This window comes from Pseudorasbora parva, chromosome 8 (genome assembly GCF_024679245.1).
Source record: "Pseudorasbora parva isolate DD20220531a chromosome 8, ASM2467924v1, whole genome shotgun sequence".
Classification (NCBI taxonomy): domain Eukaryota; kingdom Metazoa; phylum Chordata; class Actinopteri; order Cypriniformes; family Gobionidae; genus Pseudorasbora; species Pseudorasbora parva.
In genome coordinates this window covers 31,880,460-31,905,183 of record NC_090179.1, presented here as the reverse complement: position 1 = coordinate 31,905,183, position 24,724 = coordinate 31,880,460, and the positions used below count along the sequence as shown (strand labels likewise).

Sequence of the window (24,724 nt, the reverse complement as noted above, 5' to 3'; positions counted from 1 at the left end):
AATGTTTATCTGCTTACCCCTAGGGCATCCAAGATGAAGGTGTGTTTGTTTCTTCAGTAGAACACAAATGAAGATTTTTAACTCCAACTGTTGCTCGTATAATGCATGTGAATTGAGAGTAAAAAAACACATAGACACATAAACACATAGACGGATTCATATTAAACACAGCGGCTCATGATGACACATTGATGTCTTAAAGCTACACTGTGTGATATTTTCCCCCATCTAGTGGTGAAAAGGTATATGACCATCCAGTGAATAATAGTTTCTGCTCCTCTCAATTTCGATTTCATTTCAACTCCTACAGTGGCCGATTTAGTCATGGCTTCCAGTTCGACCTCTTCGGTGAGTGTTGCTTCAACTCAAGTGATGAGGTAATTTTTGAAAACTATTATAATTTGCAGTTATTTAATTTACCAAATGATCTATGATCAAATTAATCTATGTAAAATGAATAAGTTTTACGTTTTCGTTATTTTTATTGCTAACCTCAGCTATCAGGTTCCCAGACGAATGCAAGCTAATCTTAGTAAAGTAACTTTTATCAATGCTATCATTATTCTGTATATTGCACGACATCACTAGCGTAAGGCAAACAAATTATAATGCAATTAAAATATTAATCTCATGTTATCCGTCATAGAACACGGATTTATGTTATAAGGTAAACAATATTTTTTCTTCATTGACGCGAGGAAAACTATCCTAGACATTGTTCTAGTGATATCCACAGCACACCATGATATAATTAGCCAAGCAACAATAAAACTTCCAATATACACAAATAGGCTGAATTAATATTACCTGTCGAGAAGAAAGCAGGCAACGTCGGCGTTCTTTTTAAAATCGTTGCTCCTCATGAGCTCTTTCCATCTTGGAAAGGCCACTCCAATATTTACTTTTGTCTTGTTGATTTGCCCGTTGCGTTGCCGTCTTAATTCTCTTTTCCGCTTCCTTGGCGATTCTGATACATATCCCGCAATGTTACTAGGTCCCCGACCGGGGTCGAATTTGGTAATCAATTCCGGGACGTGGTTGCTTTCACACAGAAGGCGACCCGGCAATGTTCCGGGAATATTGCGGGTCCGACGTGCAGTGTGAAAGGGGCTTAAGAGTGATCCTCCATCATAGCAGCCTCAAGCAATCCTCCTCTTCACATTCGACACAGTGCCATCGAGTGTAAAAACGCGAAAAGCGAAGCTTGAATTTACGGGTATGTCCCTCTTTGGCAAATGCACTTTCAAGATGGAGGAGCAACATGGCGACCGCCATCCGAACCCTCAACACGTATGTATTTTCAATGGCATATTATAAACTTACGAGAATGCATTATTACTTGAAAGAAGTAAATATACATTAATGAGCACATATATTTTTGAAAGAACTAAGTGATTTTAGCTAAGAATAAACTAAAAAAGTTACACAGTGTAGCTTTAAGACACAAAATGATCGGTTTGTGTGAGAAACCCAATAGTATATATATTTTTTAAACTCAAATACAACACTATGTCCAACAACCGCGACCGCGCCATCACGTCCTGCAAGTGAGGTCCAATGTACAAATGTACTTGCCACGAGCCACAGGGTGCTTTTTTTTGCTTTTTGCTTTTTCTATGCTTTTTTTTTCCATGTCTATGCGTTATCTGTTACTCTCCTTGTGGCTCGCATAGAAAACACCCCATTGACATGCATAATACGAGCAACAGTTGGAGTTAAAAATCTTAATTTGTGTTCTACTGAAGAAACAAACACACCTACATCTTGGATGCCCTAGGGGTAAGCAGATAAACATTATATTTAACAACTATCCCTTTAAACCCACCAACAGCATGCCGGGTGGATAAGCCGGTCCCTGAAAATGTGTAACAGAAACAGGATAATTGAATGTACAGGTTTCCAGCCTACTAATACTCTAGTGAGAGTTAGTTGACTTGTGAATGCAAAGTTGCTTGTAGTTATTAAAATGTCTACGGAAATAAATTGAAACCTAGATCAGAAATGATAAGTAGAATTTTCCTAATACAAATGAATTGTTTCAGTGGATATACATGGTTTTAATTAAAACGATTTATATTACCAGTGCCCTCAAATCATCTTTAGTACTCTACTTCAGACCGATTGAAATAATGTATTTTCTATAAACAAATGAATGACAAAGCGCTGATTAATTACTCAAATTAAAATCCCAAATAATTTGCATATATGAATATTTGCCAAATTCTGATTATTATTCTGGCAGATTAAAGCTTTAGAATCCAACACATTGTTAGTTTCATTTCAATATCAATGAATACTGGAGCACATCAGGAGATTATTTGTCAGATTTTCATCAACCAATGGAGCTTACAGTCTGTCTGAAACTATCCTGTGTTGCCAATTTATTCTTAATCATAGCTGAACGCTGGATTTGACAATATTTATAATAAATATTTGCATGAAATATTTTTCTTGTATATCTGACCAAGATATTAGAGTGAGACTTGTAAGATTCTTGCAGAATGAAAAAGAATACTATGCAGATTCAAAATAACATAAGTTTTTTAAATATATATAAAGTACATTTCTATGAATTTGGCAGCTGGTATGTTTGATTTAAAAAATAAATCAATAAATAAATCAATAAATAATAATAACAAATATATATATATATATATATATATATATATATATATATATATATATATATATATATATATATATATATATATATATATATACACTCTAAACAAAAATGGTGCTATATAGCACTAAAAATGGTTCTTTGGCTCGTAATCATAGGGGAACCTTTTTCAGTGCTATATAGCACCTATCTTTAAAGGTGCTATATAGCACCTTTGTCAAATGGTGCTATATAGAACCATTAGGGGTGCCATATAGCACCAGGAGTGGTTCTTTGGTTCATAATCAGAAGAACCTTTTTCGGTGCTATATAGCACCTATCTTTAAAGGTGCTATATAGCACCTTTGTCAAATGGTGCTATATAGAACCATTAGGGGTGCCATATAGCACCAGGAGTGGTTCTTTTGGTTCATAATCAGAAGAACCTTTTTCGGTGCTATATAGCACCTATTCATCAAGTAGCTTTCTAGCACATTTGTCAAATTAGAGGTGCCATATATTGTTTTTTTTATATATATAGTTTTTTTTAGATAGTAGGGTCCATTATCATGTCAGATACGCTTCTGATGTCAATAAGCTTCTTAATTACAACTTTTACTTAAAAGGTAAATGATAATTCTTACCAAATTGTGGTTTTAAAGATTTAAAATACTGTATTAAATGCTTTCTGAGAAACAAAGTAAATTACACTTTCAAAACCATTTAATTGATTAATCTTAGTAGCAAATAAAATCAGTGCTGACAAGTCAGGCACTATACATAAACATTACAATATACCTACACACATAAAAAATGCAACACACTTGAAATATGTACATTTTTGAAAAAGAGACCTGTTTTGTTTTTTACAAACATGTTTTATTTGGAAAATTTTGAGAGTTTGTAACAGATTAATGAGTGAGTGGAATTGCTCAAAAACTTTAATACAATCACATGCAAACTGAAAAAAATAAATACAAAACTGGAACACTGGAAGAAAGCGAGAGAGAATATAGAACCCTAAGGCCGGAGACACACTGCAAGCGTGGCGTTTCTGCTGCATGTCAGCCGCGGGGCGGCCGCCTGGCGTTTTCTCTGTCTTTGCACACTAGAAGCGTGTCTGACGCGGCGCTGCTGCTGCTGGGAAGCCCTATTCTTCAGGTTAAATATAAATATATTGCCTATTGATACAGCAAAGACAACGTCAGAAGTAGCCTATTGACCATACATATGGTATTGACGGCAAAATAGGCTACAGAATATTTCGTTCTGTATTGACAGGTTTAATATTTCAAAATCGATAATTATGTTGTTTTTTATTATTACAAGTAGGCCTATATCTGCATTTATGTTAACCTAAAGACTTTCAAACATGAAAATGTCATTTATTAATATGTATTCGTGTCAAAATGGCATATAAACATCTTTTCCTATGCTATTTTGCCTAGAAACGCTTCCAACACGCTCGCATGTCGCGTGAAAAATAGACGTCTTTTCTATTTGAAGCATGCACGCGTTTTCCGTTTTCCGCGCGGCTCGGCTGACGCAGGCAGTATGCAAGCGCTAACCGGTTAACACGGGAGCCGAAATAAAAACGGACACGCCACGCAGCCGAGACGCTCACGGCACGCTTGCAGTGTGTCCCCGGCCTAAAGTCTACTCAAAGACAGTAGTTGTACACCCTTCTACAGGTATTATAGACCTCTTATGATTACTTTTCACCATTTGAATTCATTCTACATACAGATGTATGATACATACACTCATGCATTCATATTAACTAATTTCTTATAGCTTATTATATACAATAAAACTGCTTATACAACCATTTGCAATCAGAGTTAAAGGGTTAGTTCACCGAAAAATGAAAATTCTGTCATTAATTACTTACCCTAATGTTGTTCGTTTCCCAGTCTTCACCTGTCCAATTTTGGTGAGCTTGTGCAAATTGTACCCTCTTTTTCCTATTTGTAGTGGAAATGGGTGGTACCCGGTGGGGTCTTCTGCTGTTGTAGCCCATCCGCCTCAAGGTTGTGCGTGTTGTGGCTTCACAAATGCTTTGCGGCATACCTTATTTGTAACAAGTGGCTTTTTCAGTCAAAGTTGCTCTTCTATCAGCTTGAATCAATTTTTGGGTGAACTAACCCTTTAAGCTTTCAAGCCATTTGCAAGTCCTTCAGGATTTTAAAAACAATACATATACTGGAACTAAAACTGGAAAAAAGAGAGAATATATCACTTAAATCTTGTCACAGATTGAACTGTACACATCTTTTATGGTGACAGGAAGTCCGGCTCCATCCTTTTATTTTAAAACGATAGTCAAAAAAGGTCAGTGTATTTTTGATTCCTGTAGAATACTGGACTCCAAACACAACACACAAGAGTAGGCCCCAGTGCCATTGAGATCTCCTCACTCTCCTCAGTGATTACCTGGCCATCCAAAGTGAGTAAAATGTGGTCATACTGCAGGGGATGACCCTCCCTGCAGCCTTTAAGCACCATTTTAGGTGCTAGGATGTCAGAAGGGCTGGTCTGAGCATGGCCCTGGAGGAGAGGAAATAATAGCATTAACCATCTTCTCATATTTATTTCTATATTGAATGTAATTGTCTCTTCAATTTAACAAGATAGTTTGAAGAGACCAACAAACAAAAAAACAAATGTTTGAATTAAAATAATTTGCATAATAAAATGCGAGTGTAAGTAATAAGGGTAGTGCTTTGATTAGATTGTGCTTTACACACTAGTAAACTGTTCCAAGGCTCACCTCAACTTCAAACAGCAACCTCGGGTCATCCTTCAACAGTGCAGGCAAGAGCAAAATAGCTGGTTCCAACTGTAGGCCTTTAAACAAAATTACATCATTAGATTAACATAACATGGGGGATGCTTTTAGCCAATACTTTTTTTGTTTGTTTTAACCTTCATTACTGTTTAATGCCCAAGGTATATTTTGTTTTTTATATGTACGCTTAGATGAACGCACAGCCATTCAAAGTATACTTAATTTGACTAGTACAAATACACAGGCATTCATCACATGCACATTGGGACAAGTTGCAATACCCCTCTTTGCCTGCAGGGAACAAAGGAGGACAGACATGGGAGGTAAGTGAAACAAGTCTTTTTTGCAACGATAGGAGAACAAATCGGGAATGCAACACAAGCATGGATGAATGTCAGGTGACACAGTGTTCTCTGTGCAGGTGGTGTGCGATGTAGATGACTGGTTAGTAGGAGAACCAAGCAGACAACACAAGAAAAAGAAGACAGATGACAGGTCAGGAACAAAAGGTAGGTTTCTCAGGTGAGTATAAAAGTATATAATATAATTTTGCACTCTAGTGCAAAACCAGGCCTGGTCTGTGATGCTTCTCTTTGTCGAAACCAGAGAATATGGTGGAGTGGAGAGAGCGCAAGTAGGGTATGCTAATGAGTGATAACGATGGTGATAATGAGGAGTGAGTGTAGATGTGGAACAAGAGGAATGCTGGGGTTGTTTGAGGGCGTCTACGTCCTGGACTCATTATGGTTCATCAGAGCAGGTTGTCTCAAGGATGGTACAGGAAGACCGGTTGATTTGGAGACCAGGGCGCAGTTGGCAGTTCAGGTGGTTCAGGAAGCCATGGCGGTGCAGGTGGTTCAGGAAGCCATGGCAGTGCAGGGGGTTCTGGAAGATCATGGCGGTGCGATGCAGGTGGTTCAGGAAGCCATGGCAGTGCAGGGGGTTCTGGAAGATCATGGCGGTGCGATGCAGGTGGTTCAGGAAGCCATGGCAGTGCAGGCAGTTCAGGAAGCCATGGCAGTGCAGGTGGTTCAGGAAGATCATGGCGGTGCAGGTGGTTCTGGAAGCCATGGCAGTGCAGGCGGTTCTGGAAGCCATGGCGGTGCAGGTGGTTCAGGAAGCCATGGCAGTGCAGGGGGTTCTGGAAGATCATGGCGGGGCAGGCGGTTCAGGAAGTCATGACGGTGAAGGCGGTTCTGGAAGCCATGAAGGTGCAGGCAGTTCGGGATGTCAAGGCAGTGCAGGGGTTGGAGCCGATGTGTGTGTGGCCAAGACACATATGCTAGCTTTATATAGGCACAGAAATGTCCTCTGGGATGAGAGTAAACTCACTAACTAGAGTGGACTCATGGACTAGAGCCACCTCTGGGCTCTTGACGAGGAAGGGACTCGCCTCTGGACAAGAAAGGTAGTTGCTACTGGATCCTAGAAAAGGAAGTGAATTGAAATCATTGGCCATTTTAGGACACAAGTTCAGACGAGAAGTAATTTTAGGAAGGGAGTTCTGACAAGGCACCCATCTTAGGATGAGACTCTGGGGCTGGCTGTAAAGCATACTGGGGAACGACGCTCTCCAGTGAATTTCCAGCTCATGTTTTCTTTTTGTGGTTTGGTCTTCTGTCATGCACAAGGAAGAGGACAGACAAGGGGGATAAGTGAAACAAAAAGTCTTTATTGTAAAGATAGGATAACAAAGTGGGAATGCAACAATGATGCTGGTTTACTGAAGACTTAGCTGGTGGTGATACATGGTTCTCTGTGCAGGTGGTGTGCGTTGTAGATGACTAGTGATAAGAAGATCCAAGTAGACAACGCAGGAAAAAGAAGACAGATGACAGATCAGGAACAACAGGTAGGTTTATCAGGTGAGTATAATAGGTAAGCACTCCAGTGCAAAACCAGGTAGAGTCTGTTGTGTGTCCTTTTTGAAGAAACCAGACCAAGTGGTAAAGTGAAGAGAGCTGAAGTTTGGTGCGCTAATGAGTGATAATGATGGTGATAGCTTGCAAGTGCAACCACTGAACCCAGCGAAGAATGAGGGATAGTGAATTTAGGCCTAGTCCACACGCTCACTGGCATTTTTATAAACGGAGTGTAAGGCCACACCAGCGGAGGGGGTCCTTGCCTGAGTATTGACTGTGTACCGCTCCCTTTGCATCTACTTGCACTTCCCTTTTGAACTGGCCTGACAAGCCAGACCCACATCAAGATGTTGACTCAGACTCACCGTTGACAGGGCTCAATCCAAGGGGCGTGATAAACGGTTGTCTTTCAAATTCCCTCTGCACGCAATAGGATAGTGCTACAACCAACCAGAGCAACGTGAAGTGGAACTAGTTGATAGATTAAACATTTGCCGTATCTGGTCGGTAAAACTCTGAACACATCTTCCCTTTCTAAAGGATGATTTCAGTGCCGTTCTTTGTTCTTTTCTCAAAGAAAAGCTTAACTCCAAATCTTCCAGAGTCGCGGCCAAAGCCGATTTGAAAGACCGCCGTTCGCCAGCTTCTTTGTTTACAAGTTGCATGCGGAACCTACACAAGACCGCAAATCTGCTGGAGTGCCGTCATTATGTTAAGCCCGCCCACCAACTTTAAACACAATGTGATTGGCCTGACCAGAGTTTATTTTTTCCAGTTCACAATTTTATGAGTTAATAGACCACACTCGCTGCAAATTAGATTTGCTGCTGCAAGGGTGCGTCTACTTCAAGGCTACTGTTAAACAGCATTTAGGAAGAAACTGTGTGTTTGCACATTGCGATTGCCAGTTCATCTGGTATTGCCAGTCTATCTGCCTTAACTGTCTGTACCCATTTAAAATGATAGGCAACCACTGCATTTTAATCCCAATCCCAACAAAGATGTTAAAATTAGGTTGTATAATTTTTCTCTTTTGAAGCAAAAACAGAATGTTCAGACTTTAGCTTTGAGAAATGATGCTACATAAAACTTCATAACAGGTCCAGAAAAGAAACTGCATGTTAATTTTCAAGTCAATCCGGGGTGAGTTTCCCCATCGTTAGCCAACTATGGTCGCAAGTTCCGTTGTTACCGACATCGTTCATTGGAACGATGGTGTCGGAAAACACCAAATCGTTGAACTTTCGCAAACTGCATCGTAAACTTGTGTTGTTGGAACGACAGCTCTAGACCTTTGGTTAGAAGCATAGTTTCTTGTTTGCATGACGTGGACTTAAAAGGATACTTTACCGCTTTTTTCACATTAAACTATGTTATTCCCTTAACTAAGACGAGTTGACGCATACCTCTCTCGTCGGAGTGCGTGCACTTAATCTCTCTGACTCGCGCTGACGATCTGATAGCATTTAGCTTAGCCCACTAAGCCCAGTTCATTCACTATGGTACCAAACAGAGATCAAGTTAGAAGCCACCAAACACCTCCACGGTTTCCCTATTTAAATACAGTTACACGAATAGCTGAACGATCAAGTATGGTGACACAAAATAAAATGTGGTGCTTTTCTAAGCCGATTAAAAAGGAGAACTATAATGTATGGCGGAATAGCACTAAGTACTCAGCGCAGTAAAAAGTCCCAGGTCAAACATCCTACCTTTCATCTCCCCCTCCCCCCATTGCCAGAAATGAGAGGGAGAGGGGGTGATGTGAGGGACAATGTTTCAGCCGGGACTTTTTTCGAATACATACAAATGTCCTTTATGTATTATGTATATGTATAAGGCCATATTAAATGACCTTTTTTGAAGAGTATGCATGTGCGGACGCGCTCTAGTACGTAAGAAAGAGCCTTTGATTGAATCAGGAAATGAAGCAAAATAACTGAGAAAAATAAGAATTAGGCCTCAGGTGCCAATGTATAGCAAAAGATCTAGCATGAATTCTATCTCAAAATAATTAATTAAAAGCAGTTATTACTCCACCACCTGCGTTACTTCGTTATACGGGAAATGCACTCCAGACCAACAGAACTGTAGGTAGAGCCAATTTCTTGTTTTGTTGAATTATAGCACCACCCTTATTACCTTTTTTTAGCCTGCCATCTTCACAGTCGTCAATCTTTCGCCTGAACTTGTCCTTAAGGGGACTCCGTGAAACTTGAAGGTCTCTGTGCCATTACAGAGAGCGGTGTAAGAATTTGTTGGCTAAAGTAAAAAAAGACATATTAAAAAATAGTCATACATAAGGAGGCAATCAACACACTACTGTACTTACCATTTTCACCAGTCTGAAACGAGTCTCCTCTGTGCTATGGTTGGACAAAAACATTTTCCACACCATCCTTTCTTTGAGGAGCTCTATGTTTGGTTGAAGCTTCTCTAGATGTCCCCTAATACTTTGTTCATCTTCTCCTGCATCAACCTATAGGGGTATTGAAATTGTTACAAATGTGGGTACAAATACAAAACACACTTACACAGGAATCTATAAAGATTAATAAAATTTGTCTTAGATGAACAGACACCAAAGTTCTGCTGCTACACCAAATGTGAATTGAGAAAGTTTGTTTGATAGCCACCATTTAAATGTTTATACTTTAAAAAACAAATTTGAGTAGAAATAGGTCATTTGTTTAGCAAATATTTTAACTTTATTATTATTTTAAAAAATCCTTGTGTAATTTAAGAGTTTGTACAAATCTGTTCAATTTTACCTTCAATATTATAGTAGGCTTCAACTGACTCCTATAGTTTACAGCATCAGTTAAGAGATGTGTATCCTATTCCTTGAGAAAATTTGCCATGCATGTGGCATACCTGTTATGTAGCCAAAAATAATCGATATTGAACCAAGCTGTTCTTGTGACAATTTATTTAATTTAACTCTTATTTTTTTTTTAAATGACATAAACTAAATAGTTTTTCAGTTATCACAACTGTTATAACAGAAACACTGGCACTGGTTATTCAATAAACAGATATTACTGTTAACATTACTAAACTCTGCTCAAAAGAAATGTAATTACAAATTGATCCATATCGTGATGTGTATCGTATCGTGACCATAGACCGTAAAAAAATATGGACGACTCGACATCATCCGTTTCCGCTTGCCATATTTGAAGCTTTCAGGCGGCCTTGCACGGCGCGGACATCTTGGGACCGAGTCTGCGCAGTAGCGATTTCGGGACCGGAGTTGCGCAGTAGAGCGCAGGAAGTAGAGCAGGAAGTACAGTCGCGATATCAAAAGCCCGCCCACACTCTCGCAGATGCAGAACAATTAATTATGTTGGTGTGAAATAAACAGTTATGGAAATGTAGAAATTAAAGCTAAAGCTCTAATCTGCTCCCAAAAATTTCGAAAAAAGTCCGTTAGTGCCTCAGTGACAACTTCACTCAGAGAAGCCGTCAGTCTCAGCTGTCAATCATGACGTCACGCCCCGTTTTTATAGCATCAAATAACTAACTCAAACTAAACTTATTTTTAAAACGAACACCTGAAATGAAATCATCGTGATGATAACTGCCTTCAGTGACATAAACTAACTTTGGGGAACATTTTTTAAAGTGTAATTTTATTATTTAGTTTGCCTCGCGTCCATTAGAAAACACAGAGGGGCGGCTATACTGGGACCGGTCACCGGGGGGCGATCGAGGCACGAAAGCTTCAGTAAATGAGAGGGAGACTGCAGGCTTGATCGTGACATTGATGATGCACAGCCTTAACTGAAAATGATCTTCAAACCAATTCATTAACAGTTACATGCAAATATTCATGACATGAAATTGGCCAATGTTAATAATTAAGCTAATGATAAATAGCCTAAATAAATAGAGCTGGAACGTTAAAGAATTTGTTGTTTGCTTCCATTCCAGTTACATTTGCATAGAAGTCTTTGACGTAACCTTACACTATGTAATGTTACACCTCTTGCATGTAAGATTAAATACATTTTTTGAGCTTTAAACGGTTAACATAAGTATGCTTACATTATAATTTTAACTTAATAGTTAAGAAGTTGTGCATATGTTATTTTTATTTCATATTCACTAACGTTACTAGACACAGTATCCATGGGAACGGTGCAGCTAACGTTATATAAAGCCCACCTCTAGGACCGTGGCTGTCATCTCTATCAGCGATTCAAAAAAAAAAAAAAGATTAAATAGCTGGTCACGAAACGAACGACCACGTTATCCTTAATTATTACTTAACGTTACACTTCAGTGTTAGTTAAGCAACAAATATCCCTAACCGTATCTCCTTAACGTTAACTTAAACCCCCCTCTGTCTCTCGAGCTTTGTCGGTTGACGTTACACCAAAGGCGTTTCAGTGTATTTGGTTGAAATAACTTAACGTTAACGTTACTAAAACGTTACTGCTGCAACTCTGGCTCGAGTGTAAGAAATTATTATCCTTTTTTCTTTTTGAGCGTCACTAGGATGTTATTCGCTTTGTTTATTGCGAAAAAAAAATCCTTAACTAAGTTAAATTAGTCAACACAGTTGGTCAGGCTCCACACAGTCGGCTAACATTACTCAAAACACGGTACAACATTTTAAAATACCAACAAAATGTCCCCCTAACAAGGAACTCAACTTTAATAGCATATTTATGTGACAGTTGGAGGTATGACACTCACCTGGGCAAGATTCTTTCTCCTCAGTCTCTCTTCATAACGACGACGCCGGCTCCAAAGGTCCAACGAGCAACGACACAATGACCCAGTTTCTCGAGTAGGACCGCTCGCGCACAAACAGCGTACATCTGATTGGCGCGTTTATATCTTATATATATATATATATATATATATATATAATATACGGACATCATAATATGTTATTAAAGCTAGACTACACAAATGAACAAAACATAAAATTAAAATAAAGTAAATTAGGTATAAAATATTATACTTAAATAAAATATAATTAAGATAACTTTGTTTTGGCGCTGTAAATAACATTTTATAGTGGTGTGATAAAGTGAAATCATTTTTTCAGCGGAGAAATTTTTTTTCCAAGAGGTTTTTTTATAATTTTTATTTATAATGTATTGGCTATTAATAAGCGATGTATGGGTGATGATTTGAAAATGGTTCAAGTGTGGATTTGATTTGGTAGCTGCCTACTGTTATAATTTGTGTGTATTGAATACCTAATGTGTTTTAATTTTAAAAAGTTGGGAAGGCCCCATATTCATTAGCTTAATTTTTAATACCAATGGCAAAAAGCTGTTTTGAATCACTTTGCTGGGGTCAAAAAGTGTTTGAGGGCTCAAATATATTTGATTTGGGGGCCTTTATGGGCCAAAAATGTTGAGAACCATGTTAACTTCATGTGAATATTATTATTTTATTTAATGTTGTTTTGTAATCAATTCCCCAACTAAATTAAGAAACTAAAAGAGAGACAGAACCTAGAGGGGCTTTTTTTTTTTTTTTTTTATGACAGTGGTGCTATATAGCACCTTAACCACCCCAAAGAACCACTGAAGAACCGCTGAAGAACCACACAGGGGCTTTACAGGTTCTTTATATGGTATTGGTGCTATATAGCACCTTATCCACCCTAAAGAACCGCTGAAGAACCACTGAAGAACCTTTTTTTTTTAGAGTGTATATATATATATATATATATATACTTATGTGTGTGTGCGTGCGTGCGCGTGCGTGTGTGTGCGTGTTGTATTCATGTTTTTTTTAAACAATTATACAATTTCTACAACATTTTTGACACTAAAAATGTCATGCAGTGTATCCATGAAGTAAAAGTAATAAATAAATGTGACTATATCAATGTGAGCACTTTAATCATTATTTTCAACAAGCACTTTTGAAGGTATACAGTATTTGTCACAAATATCGTTCATTATTTATTCATAAACAAACATACAAATATTAGATTTTTGTAAAGTTGCACCACATTTACAGTTATAATATAACATAAACGATTATTATTTTACTGCTCATGAGGTGTATACAGTCTTGTATAGTGTATAGTACATCTTGTATAGTATATTTACGGCTGACAAAAATATGCCTTACATAATCATTATGTTGCTCAAGTAAATCTATATGCACACAGACTTATTTGTGTGCTAATTCTGACTGAGTAACACTTCATCAGCATTCATAGACTGACCTTGAATGCTTGTTTTCTACTGAGAGCGATACTTGAGCACTCATCCATGTGTCAAATATACTAAAGACTGTCCGGCGCGCATGCTAGAAAACCCACATGCAAAGTATATGCGGTTAAATGAAGTGAAGTCTTATTTTGCAAATTAAAATTCTGCAGAATATTTTTCATAATCTATCATCATATCCTTCATAATTCTACTGGCCAGTGGAAAATAAATTTACAATCATGTTTCCCAGTGAACAAAAAATGCAAGGAAAAAAAAATAATGAATTAATTCAAACCAGAAATCTGAAAGGCGCTGAGCCAGCGAATGCAAATTAACTTTCCGTTACGTAAAGCGTAAACGAGCGTGTGTGTTCAGTTTTGGAGTGTAAACCCATCTATTTCTGCCTGATTATCTTGTCTCTCTGCCCTTCTGGTCAGATATCCTCAAAACCGTCAATGGAGATTATTGTGCATTTTGGGCAATTATCCTACTACTGCAAAATGTCAGATAGCTGTGTGTCTCCAGACGTGCTGAGTGGAGCACTGCTGCAGTAATAATCGCCTAGGGTGCAAGTGAAGCTTGTCTCTTTCATCTTAACGCTTTAGTATTTGCCATGGTTATCTTTTTTTGCTTCTGAGAGGTACAGTAAGTCTGTTCTTTAAGGAGCTCCCCAGAGAGCGAGGAGCAGTATGCATGCAGCAGTTAAAATGTTTGTACCGTTTATTGTAAAGTTCAGTGAACTTAAGGTAACACTAAGCGATATTACTATAATAAAGAATACATAAGTGCCCCCTGAATTTGTGTGAACAGCAAAACATTGAATATAAAAAAGTCTGCTCTTAAAAGTCAAAAGTTATTTTAGGGGTTGCAAAATTACTTTCAGTAGTGACAGACTGCAACTGTTATACACAATTAAAACAACGTTAATTATTTTTAAGGCGGACAAGCATTCATATGAAAAAAAAATCCCTATTTATTTAAATAGATATCAGATGATCAGAAGACTTCACAGGTTGAGCTAGAAACCACATAGCAACAAACTAAAAATTACTCCTTAGCAACTGCAACACCTTGACAAACATCCACAACATTGCAGCATTCTGGCAGCATGTTTAAAACTTGAAATTGCTTAATAACAAACTTTCATTTTTCATTTTAAACCCCTGGCAATTACCTAGCAACCATATAGCAACAAGCCAAAAAAATACTCTTTATCAACGACATACGTGACACATTCATTTAAAAATTAATCCATGGCAACTGCATGGCAACGCCTTGGCAACCATCTACAACACTGTAGCATTGTGGCAGAAGGTTTAAAACTTGAAATGACTAATTACAAATTTTTACTTTTATTTAATCCCTTGGCAATGTCCTAGCAATCACAAAGAAACAAACTAAAAATGACTCCTTAGCAACACCTTGGCAACAAACCCACAACACAGCATTGTGGCAGAGATGGGTAGAGTAGCCAAAATCTTACAGATTTAAAGAAAAAATATTTAGTAAAAAGTTACAAATATTCAATGAAAAAACTACTAAAGTACTTAATTACTAGTTACTTTCGATCTGATTGATCAGAAGTGAAAACCCTGAATTTCAAACTACTTGGAGAGCTTTCACACACCTCCAAATGCGTGTGTGTGTCCTTGTTTAAGTTACATTGGGGGGACAAAATGTGCCCATAAGGATAATAAAACCTGATATCAACTACACTGTGGGGACCAGCCAGCGGTCCCCACAATGTAAATGGATTTATAAACATACTGGATTTATAAACAAAAAAATGTTGTTGTTTTTTTTGAGAATGTAAAAATGTCCATTCCTGTGATGGGTAGGTTAAGGGGCAAGGGCAGTGTAGGGATAGAGAGAGAGAGAGTATGAGTGTGTGTGTGTGTGTGTGTGTGTGTGTGTGTGTGTGTGTAATGGTTAAGCACTGTAAATTAATGGTGTGCTAGGCTAATCAGAGCTTATTTTAAAACATAATTTTGTCTCAAATTTTTATATGCAGGAATAAAATACAGTCTTTTTTTTATTTATAAGTATTTTCTACACTTCAGACAGGTGTCTGTGCGGATTTGTGTATAAAACGTTCACATTGCACATTTACACACACACACACGCGCGCACGCGCACACGCACACGCACACATATATATGTATATATATATATATTCATGCTACACAATTCAAGATTGCAAAGTCGACTTGTGTTATTAACAATATCATAAATCATAAATATCAACAACTACAAAAAGCTCAGTTTTACCCCAGTATGTTTCTTCTGTGAATTTATTGCTGCTCAATTGTTTTGATTTCTCCATGAATGTCTCTCACAAAGAGAAAGGCAGCGCGGCTCAACTCGAGCCTCAACGCAACTTTTTAACGTACCAGAGGCAGAGATACACTCATCAGTGGCTGTTTACATTGAATATAATAAAAACAACAAAAAATTCTGAATCATTCTCGCGTTTCTGGTTATTTTTATATTTTATTTGTCCCATTGAATGTCAAGAATGTCAAGCTTGGCTTAGGCTACAGACAGCACAGTATTCTTCTGTGACCAATGGTTTGTCTGTATGTGTATTCAGAGGCAGTAAGCAACGGCCTTTCAATATAATAATAACTTAATTAATTAATGCGTTAACGTGATAATAAAGCGTTAACATGCCCAGCTTTAATTAATATATATATATATATATATATATATATATATATATATATATATATATATATATATATATATATATACATATACACAAACTCACCTAAAGGATTATTAAGAACACCATACTAATACTGTGTTTGACCCCCTTTCGTCTTCAGAACTGCCTTAATTCTATGTGACATTGATTTAACAAGGTGTTGAAAGCATTCTTTAGAAATGTTGGCCCATACTGGTAGGATAGCATTTGCAGTTGATGGATATTTGTGGGATACACATCCAGTGCACAAAACTACCGTTCCACCACATCCCAAAGATGCTCTATTAGGCTGAGATTTGGTGACTGTGGGGGCCATTTTAGTACAGTGAACTTATTGCCATGTTCAAGAACCCGATTTGAAATGATTCAAGCTTTGTGACGTGGTGCATTATCCTACTGGAAGTAGCCATCAGAGGATGGATACATGGTGGTCATAAAGGGATAGACATGGTCAGAAACAATGCTCAGTTAGGCTGTGGCATTGAAATGATGCCCAATTGGCACTAAGGGGCCTAAAGTGTGCCAAGAAAACATCCCCCACACCATTACACCACCACCAGCAGCCTGCACAGTGGTAACAAGGCATGATGGATCCATGATCTCTTTCTGTTTACGCCAAATTCTAACTCCACTATCTGAATGTCTCAACAGAAATCGAGACTCATCAGACCAGGCAACATTTTTCCAGTCTTCAACTGTCCATTTTTGGTGAGCTTGTGCAAATTGTAGCCTCTTTTTCCTATTTGTAGTGGAGATGAGTGGTGCCCGGTGGGGTCTTCTGCTGTTGTAGCCCATCCGCCTCAAGTTTGTGCATGTTGTAGCTTCACAAATGCTTTGCTGCATACCTCGGTTGTAACGAGTTGTTATTTCAGTCAAAGTTGCTCTTCTATCAGCTTGAATCAGTCGGCCCATTCTCCTCCGACCTCTAACATCAACAAGGCATTTTCGCCCACAGGACTGCCGCATACTGGATGTTTTTCCATTTTCACACCATTCTTTGTAAACCCTAGAAATGGTTGTGCATGAAAATCCCAGTAACTGAGCAGATTGTGAAATACTTAGACCATTTGGAGGATTCAAACTATTTGTCATTGCTTGCACAATAGCGCATATGAGGAAAACACTCGGACAGTGCATGAAATAGTATTACAATAAGGAAAAAGTGCCCATGGTTACCAAATTACCATTAATGGTGTTCATATATAGGCATCATTGTGACAATTACCGCTACATGTTGTTTTTTTGTTTTCTTTTTTCAGGTTGGAGCTGGAATTCTTATGCTGAGATGTCAGTACGTTTTGGTGCACACAGCATGCATTGTATTATGAAACAATTTTTTTGACATCTTGGAGTGGAAACATAGACTGAACTCAAGGGCCATGGGTGATCTTCCTCCCGTAGCTCACGCACGCACGCACGCACACACACAAACACAGAGAGAGAGAGAGTACTCCAAAAAACTTAGCAACCACATAACAACACGTTGGGAAACCACCTACAAACCACCTAGCCTAGCCATCTTGTTCTTTAGATATTGAGCCATTAATTGAAAACCCCATATCGGTCAACTACTAGCATCCGAAGCCTAAAATGAATCCAATTTGTTTGATCAACGCAGCAGTAGCACATACATGACCTGAGAACTACAAGCCTTCCAGTATTTTCAATCAAGATGATTGGCATCATTACTATCATTCACACGTCACGTGCCTACAAAGTGGTGACAGCCAGATGAATACCAGCACTTACCCCGACACATAACAAGATCCCAACAGACCACATATTTGTCATGTCATCAAGCTTCCACAATGAAGATCAATATTCCACCTACACGTATGCATTTACTGTAAAAACTGGCACATAAACCAATGAAAAGTCAGTGTGCATGTACACAGGACTGTGAATGTGCCATAATTAAAGGAATGCTGTGCGGAGAGCAGATGTATTTGTTCACATCTCCGTGGAGGACATCACCCGAGTAAGCTTCAAAGAGAAATGAAACGCTACTCCCACAGAAAGGACTAGAGAAACTTTTCTACTGTGCTTATTACATAAAGCCGTGTATCTGTGTCTGTAATAATAGTCAATGCAAAAGTCACTGCATACCATTATTGTAAAGAAACATCAAAGCATTTGATAAAGCGCTAGTGTGGCCTTCAAAGACACATTATAATTTACAGACTCCACATTAATGCTGCCTTCACGTACAGTCGGAAATATGATAATTCCCATTTCTGAAGTCGTGATTACAAACACATAGCATTTAAGTTGAACTTTATAGGAACCAAAACAGACTTGGTTAATGTCAAACGCTAACTCTTTTTTTCCAGTACAGTCTGCTGTTAGCATTTTGCTAAGCTAACATGCTCTGATAGTCAAAATACAAAACAATGTTTCAAATAAGACTGAACTATTTTTATCAGTACTCTTTAAAGTAGTATATTTTGTAATAAGGTTGTCTCGTTTCCCTAAACTAATCAGGGATTGCATCATCTATAAATAATTTGCAACCGTTCTGCCTTTAAATCAGATCAAAGTGAGTATCTAATAAAAAGGAAACATACTTTTGCTGCCTTCCTTTTGGAACAGCCTTTGTTTGTGAGTGCATCTTCCATACTGTCTAGGTAGGCAGCTTATGCCGGCAGTCTCACAACAATATGATGCTTATTTTGCAAGAAACGTCAGCACTCATCTTGGTCCACAATAGTATTGAAGTCACACGTTTGTAATATGATTTTTTGTTGCTGCTGTTTAAAATGAGTCACAGCATGCAAATGCTGATGTGAATGTCAGATGACTTTAAAATATATGAAATGTGTAGGCAAGCATGTTAAACTGCTTAGCCATTTAAATGATCTCTTTCAGCTTACTGTGGTGACACTCAACACATGGTGTCCAAATGTAACCTTTTCTGCACATGCCGATAGTTAGTGAATTAAGAAAATTACCTGACTATACCTATTCATTTGTATTTCGCAAAATTTCAATAAAACGATTTGTTTATTTTCCATAATATGTCGCATGACACAAGTAAAAATGACACATTGCATCCAACACGATCTATTTTAAAATCCAAGCATATGTTTAATGTTGACCATAAACCTCTGCAGGTCAAAATAAATATTTTAATGAGCCCTTTTATTTTTAATTCTCATTTATTTTTGGGCATGTCTGTGTATATATTATATTGCTGTTGGTTTTATAAATACATATCAGTAGTTTTTTTTTTTTTGTGTGTGTGTGTGTGCAATAACCTGAATAAGTTACTGGGAAGGTTGAGTTTGACAGGTCAGGGCTGTGCATAATATATAGGACACACTTAAATTGTTGGCAAGTAAATGTCAATTCAGTTCAAATTACATTAGTTTTGAGATTTTTAGGAAGGTCAAGACTGTTCAAGTGATTCAACAGATACCAGAATATGTGATGCAATCATTACCAGTTGCCTGGTTAAAAAAAAAAAAAAAAAAAAAAAAATTCCAAACCACGAACAAGATTGCAGTCAACATGCCCAAAATTAAAGGACCCGTCAGTACAAGACTAAAAGAAAAGGTCAGGTAAGAGATATTGTGTATCAGAGAGGACGGTCATGAAGCGAAAGCTAAAATACCTTTAGGCTTTTTCGCTTTCGTTTTCCTTTAAGATCAGCCATGTGGATTCAAAAAGGCAGTGTGGGTGTTTACTATTAGCAATATTACTTCAAATGTTCACCTTTCACACCCTACAGAGCATTACTGGGAATATTACTGAACACATTGAACTTTTAGATACATTAAAAACGAACTAAGCTTACTTCAGAATTAGGCATTTCAACAAACCCCAAGTATTACACTTGTGTGTAAGGCATCCTGCATCATTTGTGCTACAGCTCTCAAATCGGCTATTAGGCTTATATTTTCAAATAATATCAGATGATGAAACAGGCAAAAAGTTCTTGAAAATAGATAATGCGAATAGCCTACACCATGAAGCATCCATAAAAAATGTGTGAGTCTTCTGGACACCCTTGAGGCACAACCTGTCTTACTGATACAAACTGAAATACCGCTGGAAATACTGCATGTTACTTCAGATTTCGATTCGCTAATTCAACCCATGCCGAAAAGGGCAATTCCTGCCTACGGATGCTGCCAGATTGCATTAAAATCAAACATGTTACAGCAATACAATGGATAATCCATTTATTAACAATAAGGTTCCCAACTTTGGGGAACCAACATTATCTACAAATAGCATACAAAATGGTGGCTAAAATGATTCAGGAATGGTCAGTGAAAGAATATACCTTAAGGAAATATTGACCATCAAAATCAGGAGGTCAATTTATTTCCTATCCTTCTTTTATACGTTTTTTACTTTTTTTTCCTGTCCTGATAATGGGACATATACACACTGGTATCTCATTTTAATTTGAATAATATCAATGTTAAATATTAACCTGCGTAACACCTTTAACATGGGATTTGTGTTTCTAAACGTGGCACAGAATTATACCCTTCATGAAAAGGGCCTAGCGGTCTACTATAATTACTGATTTTTGCCATATCATCATTAAATTAATGCTCAGTGAACTTTATTTCTGGATTATGTAATAAAATCCCATTCTCTTCCAATAGACGACACATGACACTAGGTGGGCGGCAGGTCATGAGCTGGGAGATGAGGACTCGAACTGACATACTCTCTTTCATCAGAACTACGAGAAGATGATCCGTTGCAACAAGAAACATTCTGAGCGGGAATTCCAGCGGAGAGGGTTCTGTTCTACTTCAGAGCTCCAGGCTTAATGGTCCTCTACAGAAGAACTCGGTTCTGACTCACACAACACTGCAAACATACTACTGATAACTCCATCTTGACACGCTTCACCTTTAAAGTTGGAATGAGAGCAGAACTGGCCCTACTATTTTCTTAATTCATGTTACTGGTCTTATTAGTTCACTTTTCATAATCCAAGCTGCGCAACAAACAGATAAAATTAAGTTCCACCCAACATTTCTCTTGGAAATACGTCCAAAGATGGTGCACAACTCACAAAGTAACCACCAAGTAAATGCATAACTGTAATGCAGTTCGCACATAAGATTATTCAGCGTTTTAGTTTAGACCACAACAGCATCATGGGAGAATGGATTGCTGTACATTCTGTGCATCTCCGCTGACTTGAGTGCATTCAGTGAACTGCAAGAAATGAAATCAGACATGCTCTGCCTAATAACAGACAAAGCTTTTACAAACCTTCCCTGATTCTGTTTTTCTGGAATTCTGTCAGATTCAATATTCTTTTCACGAAGCTAACCAACATTCATCGCACAGCTTTGCAGAATGAATAATCCAGTATGAATTTCTACTTGTGCTCAGATAAAAAAAAAAGTAAGAGAAAAAAAAAAATGGCACATTATTTTGATGGTCCACTATAGGCATACTAAAGTCTTCAAGTAACTTTGCAACTGCGTGTCAACTTATTCAAATAATCATTTTCTCACTCAGCCCTAAAATCTGTGGAGGGATTTAAACATGGCAAAATGTGCTAAAGAAGCAATACACCCTGACTGATGGCTATAAAAAATAAAAACTATGTAATTGATGAACATAAAAAGCAGGTTTACAATTTTATGAATGCTTTGCAATGCACTCTTAGAAGAACTTATATTATTTTATCATCACCCTTATATTAGGTGTGTGTAACTACTACTAACATTTAATTATACTATGTACTAATATTGAATTACAATTAATTATTTGACACAATGCAATTATTATGTACATACATGTTTTACTTCTATAAAAAAAAAACACCTGCTTATAATTACATCTGTATTTAATTTTATGCAATTACATTACACTGTTGACCCATTGCTTCCACCCTAACCCACCCCTAAACTTACCCATCCCACCAAACCTGTCCCTAACTTTACCCACATCCACCTCAATAGCAGAAAAAAGTCCAACATGGACACGATAAGTACAAGTACTAATGTTTTGATGAAAAGTAGTTGAAGACACATAACATAAAGTGTGACCAAATATAGAACTAATTTAACAACTCCAAAACAATGACAAATTTTCCATTAAGAAGAATTATTAACCTTTCAAAACTTTTGCCAATATGGATCAATGATTTTGATGATATCACTCTGCACTCAGTAAAATTTTCCGACCAATCAAATGCTCTCTAGAATCTAAAACACACCGCCCCCTACATTATAAATAGACGCTAAGTCTAAAATTGGTCACTTGTTCACACATTTACTATTTTCCACCATAGACAGTAAAAGAAATGGACAGAGCGATCCCATAGACATCAACAGTGGAAAATGACGTTGATTAGAGGCACTCACTTCCTGATGGCTGTGGAGTGTACTGCGCAGGCTCAGACTGAGCTTGACGATGTAGATGTGACGTAAGCAACCTGTCTGACAGTTGTAGGTCTTCTAGTAGTTGTGGAAAGTGAAATCTAAATCATGTTGTTTAAATATTTTCTCCCGTTGGTTTTGGCTCACTATCGGCTTCTCCCCATTCTTCTCCTTTGACTTTATCAGACTTTATGTCTCCATATCCCCCCGACTGTCTCATAGACAGTTAAAGATTGCTTCTGAGCGTCTCCTCCTGTCTATACAGTAATTTCTCACCTGTGCGAACAGAGTCGCGTTGGTTATGACGCAATCGTTAGCCTATTTTTACAAAAACAGCTTCTACAGGGCGATAGTGTAAGATACAAGGTAATGGAGCCTTTTATACATTGTCGTGTTTCTTTAGAAATAAACAATGGACAAATGGAGTCTTTAAATGCCTCAGATGTAAAGTTGTTCACTGTCAAAGTGACTCAAAAAGGAATGGGAGTCAATGGGATGCTAACAGCAGGTGATGGCTTGGTTAGCAATGGCCGCCACTATGGGTGGAACGCTTTCCGAGTGCTAGATTACCTCCTTGTTTTCCACATGGTGAATGGCACATAGTGCGCTATTATAGGGGATAGGGACTGATTCAGACAGTGTAAATATGCTTTCTACTGGGGCGAATGAAGTCTAGTTTCACCTTTGTGTTACACAAACCGTCGCAGCGCGCAGACAGTCTGCTCCGGTCCCTAGACACGATAGCACAGACAGTGAGTCGCTAGTCGCCACATACCATTTTTTTTAAAACTGCTTCACATGTCTATATTGTTAGTTATCGTCACCTAAATAAACAACACGATTGTATATAGTTAATTTATCAATGGAGCATGCGACATATGGCGTGTGTTTAAAAACATTTGTTTAGCTGACCACTATAGGTGTCAGTTTGTTTATTGTAAAACCACCCAAACATAAACCTAGGGGACGTTCACACAAAGTCCTCATAAACCACGAGTAAACAAATGCAAATGTTGACAATTCACTAAATACTGTACATACCACAGAGACGGACGACCTGATGTTGCTGCTTCTCCTGATTAATTTATTTCAGCCCCCGGATCCGACTCTGGATCATAATGTATTAGTTGAATCTGATTGATAGCCATGGTTTATTCAGGGTAACGTTTTCTTTTCCATACTTAGGGATGTCACAGCTTTCAGACGCTCTCATGCAATAGCTGCGCGCACTGGTGATTCTTTAGCTCCGCCCACACGATACGCCTCCATCTGCTCGTTTTTTTTCAGAAAGACTCGGTACAGCCTATCTTTCTTTTATAAATATAATTAAACTAAAGTCTTTTTGGAGATATGAAGGATGCAATACTACTCTCGGATCAGTTCTTAAAAAATTGTATCGGTGCATCCCTAATGGAGTCCTATGTAACCTTTTTTTTTTTTTTTTTTTTTTTAAGAATGTGATTGCAAATTCTATGCCAGCTAATCACCCAAATCTGTGGTTTGAACAAACAACATTCGGGTTACGAACCCAAAACCACATGGCTCACTAGATATCAGATTCATTCATAATCTGCATTGGCTCCCATTTCTTCTCTTCTAGCAGACAGTAAGATGTCAAGATGCCCAGGATTGGCAGTGTACTAGCCTACCACAGATATCGTTGTAGCATTTGATTGATCTAACCTGTTCTTTAAACGCGGCCCAGGTGATTTAAGCACTTTCAATCTCCCTGTCGGTACAGAAGCAGGACAAAAAATATTTAAAGATGCTTAATATTTTATTTGCAAACACGAAAAAGTGCCTGAGGGCTTTAGATAATGCGTTTCACTTTCCCGTGGAAACCTGATTTATGCCAAGGTCAGATTGCAGCGTGTTTGCATCCAGTGACATGGCGCCACCGCTCGCAAAACACAAAGCGGCCTGCCACTCATCAATGCCATCAGTCGGATCAAACGTGTCGCCTGAGATAAATGAAAAATGATATCAAAACATGTAGAGAGACAGAAAATGAACAAGTGATTTGAGCCGGCTCTTCATAAACCTACAACAAGGCAAATGCACAAGACGGATCAGGCTGCGGGACACACGGATAAAAGGTTTATCAACTTCCAACTGGGCTCAATTTAAGTCTACTTTTCTGAGGAGATTGGGAAGCACAACTTCCATGAGGATATTCATAAGATTAAGCTGTTACAATTGAACTCATTTTGTATTTGTGTAATCTATT

General features: G+C 38.0%; 1 protein-coding gene and 1 long non-coding RNA gene across 12 annotated transcripts in view; both read right to left on the bottom strand.

The window, feature by feature from the left end:
* Window positions 1-24,724, bottom strand: part of tenm4 (teneurin transmembrane protein 4) — a 294,119-nt gene that overhangs the window by 241,834 nt on the left and 27,561 nt on the right. The gene's annotated exons all lie outside the window — the stretch shown is intronic.
* LOC137085222 (uncharacterized) lies at window positions 4,422-12,059 on the bottom strand. 2 transcript variants are annotated; one of them, XR_010906931.1, is made up of 5 exons: window positions 11,954-12,059; window positions 9,585-9,731; window positions 9,395-9,514; window positions 5,373-5,449; window positions 4,422-5,149 (listed from the first exon to the last, which is right to left on the bottom strand). It is a non-coding gene; the product is annotated as an uncharacterized lncRNA (long non-coding RNA). The 2 variants fall into 2 exon arrangements; XR_010906933.1 differs by lacking the exon at window positions 11,954-12,059 and adding an exon at window positions 10,024-10,147.